The following is a 7,530-nucleotide window of genomic DNA, read 5'->3' as shown; positions in this document are numbered from 1 at the left end:
CCCAAAAAGATGACAGGCGCTGGTTTTGTCTGCAGATCACAAATAAATGACATTTCAATGTCAAATACTCTCACTCCTACATGCTGCTGAAAAATAATTCGATAGTTAACGACCCGTCGTGTGTAGTCGACAAAGGCGATACGTGTGGAGTTTGAATCCTGGGCATACATAAAATTTTTCGTCTCGTCATTCCAGGTTCAGACAGCTCTCTTCTGAAGAGAAAAATTCGATATCTGACACCTGATTGTGCTTAGGTAACAACGCGATTAGTTGGTGGGTTCTAGTCCCCGTTATGCACAAAACATTACGTTTCGTCATTTCAAGTTTGAAATCGTGCACATATTGTAATTTGTAAACAAAATTATATTTAACCCCTGTGTGTGCTGAGTCAACAAGAACTGTAGATGCTGGATAGAAATCATGTGGCAAAACAACATTTTTCGTCGTGTAATTTCTAGTTTAGGGGCCAATGTGATATCTGTCAGTCAGCAATGCCAGTAACTACTGTGTTCGAATCTCGATCAGTAACGAAAGGTTACATCTTGTGATAGTGTGAAGTTCAAACATGTGCAAATGTCCCTAATGTTGTAAAATTCTATATTTAATGGGTATCATTACTTAGAAATGACTGTAGACGCTAGGTTAGAACGCAGGTGCGGAAAAAACATTTCGCGATGGCATTCGAAGTTCAAGCTTGTGCAAAACTACCACCTGTTTAAATCATTAGGCGTTTAATGCCTGTTTATGCTTTATGACAAAGTCAAAAAGTGATTTTCAAACTCCACATGGGCCCACAACCAGCCACGAGTAGAGCGAGAATAATAGTGAAACCCTCGCTCCATTTTTTTCGACAAGGACGCTAACAAGATCTGCCCGATCAAGCGAAGACGGAACGAAAGAGGACTTCCAAAAGATACTCGCAAAGAGGCATTAATAAGCAGTGTATTCCAAGATTTTTGATACGGCATCTGTCGCCGTTTTTCTAGTTGGTTTTGTTCATTAAGCACCTTCTGTGAAACCGCTCGCCTTGCTGACAGCCGTTAAGAGGCAGCTCATAAACCAGAAACAAACAGCACAATTAATAACAATTTCTCGTTCCAAAGGCGCGCGCGTACATAAACACACACACGCATAAAACACGAGTATACTGCTTCCTTCTTCCTTTTTCATTTTTTAAATTTATTGGCTTTCGGGACGTAGTCACAGAGCCATCTCAATAATGGAATATAGATTATGACGATACGAACGTGAAAGCAACACAGCACCCACCGCCTGAGCGGAAAAAACCTCAGACCCGGTCGGGAATCGAACCCGAACCTACATAAAATATCTAGTTGCTGTGATGAATGGCAACTAGCTCTGTATGTAGAAAAATGTAAGCTAATACAGATGAGTGGGAAAAACAAACTCATAATGTTCGTATACATTATTAGCAATGCGCTGCTCGAGACAGCCACGTCGATTAAATATCTAGGCGTAACGTAGAAAAGCAGTGTGAAATGGAATCAGCTTGTAAAGACTGTAGTAGAGAAGGCGAATGGTCGACTTAGGTCTGTTGGGAGAATTTTGAGAGAGTGTGGTTCCTCTGTAAAGGAGACCTCACATAGAACGCTAGTGCGTCCTATTCTTGACTACTGTTCGAGTGCCTAGGGCCCCCACCAGGTTCCTTTAAAGGAAGACGTCAAAGCGGTTCAGAGACGGACTGTTGAGTTTGTTCCCGGTAGGTTGCACCCGTAGCGTAGTGTAGCGTCTTCGGTTGGCAATCGAAACCAGTCACCGCTTAAATTCTGATTAATAGTCAGCACTGGCGGCCGAAGACTTCCGGCATAAGAAGTCACCCTCATTCTGCCAATGGCCTTGTGAAAGGGGGCGAAGGAGCGAACAGAGGTTCAGGGCATTCTCTTGTCCTAGGGGTGGGAAATTGCCCCTAAAGGCGGAAGAATCAGCAATGACCAACGACATGAGGATGCAGAAGGCAATCGAAACCACTGTATTAAAGACACATAACGAGTATCCACAGGACACGTGACCTGCAGTTGAGAAAGTGTCATGATGATCTCTCCATTGGCAAAAAATTCAGGAATAGTCCCCCATTCGGATATACGGGAGTGGACTGCCCAGGGTCAAGTGACCATAAGAAAAAGATTGAATAACCAATGAAAGGATAACGTTCTACGAGTGTGGGCGTGGAATGTCGGAAGCTTGAACGTGGCTGTGAAGCTAGAAAATCTGAAAAGGGAAATGCAAGGGTCAATCTAGGAGTCAGTGAAGTGAAATGGAAAGAAGACAAGGAGTTCTGATCAGATGAGTATAGAGTAATATCAACAGCACCAGATAGTGGTATAAAGGAAGTATACATTTGTTATAAAAAGCATCAACAAATGACGTGGAATAATAATAGATGCAAATTAATAATTTATTGTGTATTTATAAATAAAAATGTGCTCTGTCCTCAAAATAGGACACTGGTACTTAATGGGTTAAGATGCTCTCCAAATTTATCTCGTCAATAAAATATTTATTTAACCTGTCGACTTCGAAACTGCAAACACGCGACCGTTCGTAAGTGGGAGCGTTTCCGTAGGCGCCTACACGCTTACTTGAATTTTATGGTCAGTAGACACTTTTTTCGACGAGACTTTGTCTGGCTCAAGTAGCACTTGAAGTGGCTGTTCTTGGGGAGTATATTTATTTATTTATTCGGTGTCTGTAAAACCACGCGTAAATTTAATTGTGTGGTCCAATATGCAAAAACTGTTAAATGATTTACATTCAAGAATATTACGTGAGAATGAAAATATAAGAGTATTATAATATTAGCCTCGGCGTATTCGTACTTTAAAGAGTATGGACTCAAATAATGAAGTTATTGTGGTGTCACACAACAGTCGAAAGAATACTCCTTTTACCATCATATTCAGGCTGTGGCAGTCGAATCCTGGCTCTCGGCGTAAGCTGAAAAGTAAAATCTTGAAACTAATGTTGCTTTCCGCCGTGAAAAAATGTTTGTTAAATGTTAAAGCGGGCGGTCTCTTCGCTTCCGCTATGATTTCGCTTTTTAGGTCGAAGCGTAATGGCGTCCGTTGAGTCAGCGGCTGCTAAAATTACGGAGCTGTAAACGTGTTAAGAAAAATTGAACTAATGCAAGGAACATGACAGAGGGCTCACTGTACATCGAAATAACTCAAATATAAACTTTAACGTGCGATATCAACAAAGTTAACAGCGTAAATGCTTACATTACTTTTGTGCTACAAGATGTCTGCTTCTTAACACCAGAAACAATCGAAGAAAGAGAAAGAGAATAACAATCTAGAAGCATTCTTCTCCTTTATTAATCTCAAAGAAGTTATTACATAAATAGTTTACTCCTTGATACAAAGATTAAATTTAATATTTACTATAAAACATGGATATTTCACGCCGCCTATGCAATCGGTGAAGCACATACGGTTCGCGTGCATTTATTCCGTCGCAAAATTCACTTCTCGTTCCAAGTTTTGTTTTGTTTTGGATGTCTTCACGACATAATAGTCTTTGGGACGGCACACACTACAGGCAGTAAAAGCAGTCTGTGTCTAAGTGTGGCTATGTAGCACCTCGTCTGCGTCAGCAGTGTGCGCTTTATGTAACACAGGTTGCACCGCGTACCCATGGGTGACCCCTGTCCGTACCAGTCGTTTTGTAGACTGCTGAGTCTCAACCTTGACCGCAAACATCCTGCCAGACAAGAGAGTTTTTGGTACGCGATGATATCACTCCTGGTAAGCCTTGTTTGTAGGGCAGTGTCGAGAGCTTTGGCTGCAGACGTCCACAGTAACCGACTGAGCTGAAGGTTACTGTGGCGGCTTAGACCACTCTCATTAGATGCTCGGAGGCTGACTGCAGTGACTAAAATTCGAAACGTAGTTTGGAGAAGACAGCTTCTGTCCTGAGACGCTGCTTTATTGAAACTAGTAGTACGTTCTCAGACAGTTTGATTACATTTGGAAGTAACCTCGGACGTTTTGTTACATCAAATATTTCTTTGAGTCGGAATTCTCCGGTGGTGGCAGATCTGCCAGCTGATCTCTCTTCATCTGATGGCAACGAGGCTTAGTTTTCCATGAGAATTACGTGGTGTCTGCACAGTTCATTCGCTGCGTTTAAGATTAGGAGCGGGCGTTTTGGTTTTCAACTTCTTTATCTTCGAACCATGCACCTCCATCAGAGTTTGATGGAGTTTAGCGTTGGAATAATAAATGGGACTGCATGTGGTAGTGGCCATAGTTTTCTTTGGTTCTCGTCCAGACATTGATTTACACTTTTAATAGTACATTTTCTCTGATCTAACATAGTAACAGACTTGGTTGCTGGGAACTGACTGCAGTTGATTTTTCGCAGTAGGTTCCGCATCTGAATGTTTACGGCTGTGCAATTCCCGAAATTTTGTAACTAATACCGGCTGATTCTTTTGTTGTCACCATTTTGCATTAAGCAGACGGATCTGGTGATACACTGACGGAAGAAAAATCGCAGCATCAAGAAGGAGTTGTGCGAGATGAACGAAAAGTGGTCGAAATGTTTCTACATCAGAAAGATGGCATCCATTAAAATTTCACGCTATTAGCTTAACAGTGGCGCTAGTAGTAGTGCCTCTATGAGGATGAAAATCACGTTTGCTTTAAGTACGTGCTGTAACAGTCCTGAGCGTTAGTTACCTTCGAAGTTGGGCGCAGTGAGTAGTTATTAGTGAAGCCATTAAGACGACGAAAGCACTGTAAGTAGGCTGTTTAGGTTTTTATGTTGGTATCGCCACGTAGTGCTCTGTATGAAAATCACTGACTGTGCTGTGTGCAGTCTGTGGCTGGTTGGACTCATTGTTGGAATATTCGCTAGTGCAGTGTTGGGCAGTTGGATGTGAACAGCGCGTAGCGTTGGGCAGGTGGAAGTGAGCCGCCAGCAGTGGTGGATGTAGGGGGAGAGATGCCAGAGTTTTGAGAGCGGACGATCTGGACGTGTGTCCGTCAGAAAAAGGAAATTTGTTTAATTGGATGTCACAAATATATATATATATATATATATATATATATATATATATATATATATATATATAATGACTTCTGAACGCTATGAAGGTAAATACATTGTTTGTTCTCTATCAAAATCTTTCATTTGCTAACTATGCCTATCAGTAGTTGGTGCCTACAGTAGTTAGAATCTTTTATTTAGCTGGCCGTATTGGCGCTCGCTGTATTGCAGTAGTTCGAGTAACGAAGATTTTTGTGAGGTAAGTGATTCATGAAAGGTATAGGTTATTGTTAGTCAGGGCCATTCTTTTGTAGGGATTATTGAAAGTCAGATTGCGTTGCGCTAAAATATTGTGTGTCAGTTTAGCGATGATCAGAATAAGTAAAGAGAAAAGTGTCTGAGTACGTTGACTTTTGCTCAGCTGTTTGAAAATCAAATAACGTAGAAGTTTACCAGCACAGTCATTCATAATTTTTCAAAGGGGACGTTTCATTACACCATTATCAACCACTATGCGAACGAGGTCGCGTAATGGGGCTATGAGATGCTGGAAGTTCCTCCCGTGATACTGCACTAATACTTGGCAAGAATGTAGCCACTGTGCGTGTTTGGTGCCAACGGTGGTCAACGGACGGCCGCAAGAAGACCTGGCTGCGGACGAGCACGTGGCACTACCGAGAGGGAAGACCGTCGTTTTTGACGTACGGCTGTGGTGCATCGTGTTGCGTCTGTAGCAGCAATTCGAGCAGTAGTTGGCACCACCGGGTCACAACGAACTGTTACAAATCGGTTACTTCAAGAGCGCTCCGAGCCAGGCACCATCTAATGTGCGTTCCATTGACTCCAAACCACCGCCGTTTGCGACTCCAGTGGTATCAAGCGACAGGTCGTCAGAGGACGGATTGCACGTCTGTTTTGTTGACTGAGGAAAGCTGGTTCTGCCTCTGTGCCAGTGATGGTCGTGTGTTGACCAGAGGGAGGGCAGAGGAGCGGATGCAACCAAACTATGGGCCTACACCTGGAGGTATGGTCTGAGGTGCGATTCCGTCTGACAGCAGGAGCACTCTTGAGGCTATCCCACGCACCCTGACTGCAAATTTGTACGTCTATTTGGAGATCCGACCTGTTGTGTACAACATTCCAGGAGTTGTTTCCCAACAGGTTAATGTTAGCCCACACGCCGCTGCTGAGTGTCGACATGTTGCCTTGGACTGCTCGATCACCAGATCCGTCACCACTCGAGCATGTGTAGGACATCAGACGACAACTTCAGCGTCTTCCACAACCAGCACGAACTATCCTTGTATTAACTGACTAAATGCAACAGACATGGAACTTCATCCCACAAACTGACATCCGACACCTGTACTACGTAATGCATGCACGTTTGCACGCTACGTTCAACGTTCTGGCGGTTGTACCGGTTATTAATACACCAGCATTTCACATTTGCAATCACTTTTCTTGCGTTTACATTAACTTTTGATCATACAACGTTAATCACTTAAACATGTTACCCAGACATGTTTTACCGAAATTTCATTAGTTGTAGTTGATTATTTCTTGGCGTCGCGACTTTTTCCGTCACTGCTTAAAGCGAACAAAGCATGAAGCCCTGTCATATTTCCAGTTACATTTTGCACGGGATACTCTGTGGAACTAGCTCCTGCCCTAGCTTGCATTAACCCAGGGTCTCTAGCGCGCATAGGTCACTCCTGTTTACAAAAAGGATAAAAAAATCGAATCCACGGAAATACAGACAAAAATCGCTGACGTCAATGTGTTGTATGATCTTATTATAAGCTCAAAAATTATGTTTCTGGAGAAAAACATGACATAGCGGTGATAACACAGAGACACTTGTTTCCTGGGAATTTTATTTAAAGACCAAACTACGACACCACCTAGACCAGTGGTTACCAACCTTCGTGAGACCATTACCCCTGAGTTCAATCAGATATGAACTAGTAGCCTCTCCTCTCCCCCCCCCCTCCCCCCCTAACCACCATCGTCAGCATAAGGCCCAAATAAAATTTAGGATGAAAAACCAATTTCTTTCTACACTTTAGTTTGTAAAACGATGAAAGATAAATGATATTTTGTTATTGTAGCTTTAAAATCATGAACTATTCAATCAATGAAACAGTTGGAACTGCTTATTTCTAATAACCTTTTTCATACGAAACAGAAGCAATTCTCAGTGCATCTTAAGTGCTACTAACAACTTCTTTACGGAAAAGGAAGCTATCTATCCACACTGAGGGTAGACACTCGCTGCAAAACATGATTCCTCTGCATCATTCCTCTCCTTACTGACATCTGTTTCATCCACACCTCGCATACCCATTTAAAATCAACCAAATTAAAATTTATGCACTACGTTTGTTGTTTTCAAATCACTTGATTGCAGGAATCCTTACTTCTGAACTGGCAGAAATTGGAAGTCTTACAGAGGTACGTAAACAGGCAGAATGTGGCGGTGCGCCGGCCGCTGTGGCCAAGCGATTCTAGGCGCTTCAG

The sequence above is a fragment of the Schistocerca piceifrons genome, chromosome 2, assembly GCF_021461385.2.
Source record: "Schistocerca piceifrons isolate TAMUIC-IGC-003096 chromosome 2, iqSchPice1.1, whole genome shotgun sequence".
Classification (NCBI taxonomy): Eukaryota; Metazoa; Arthropoda; class Insecta; order Orthoptera; family Acrididae; genus Schistocerca; species Schistocerca piceifrons.
Note: the sequence above shows the minus strand (reverse complement) of the source record.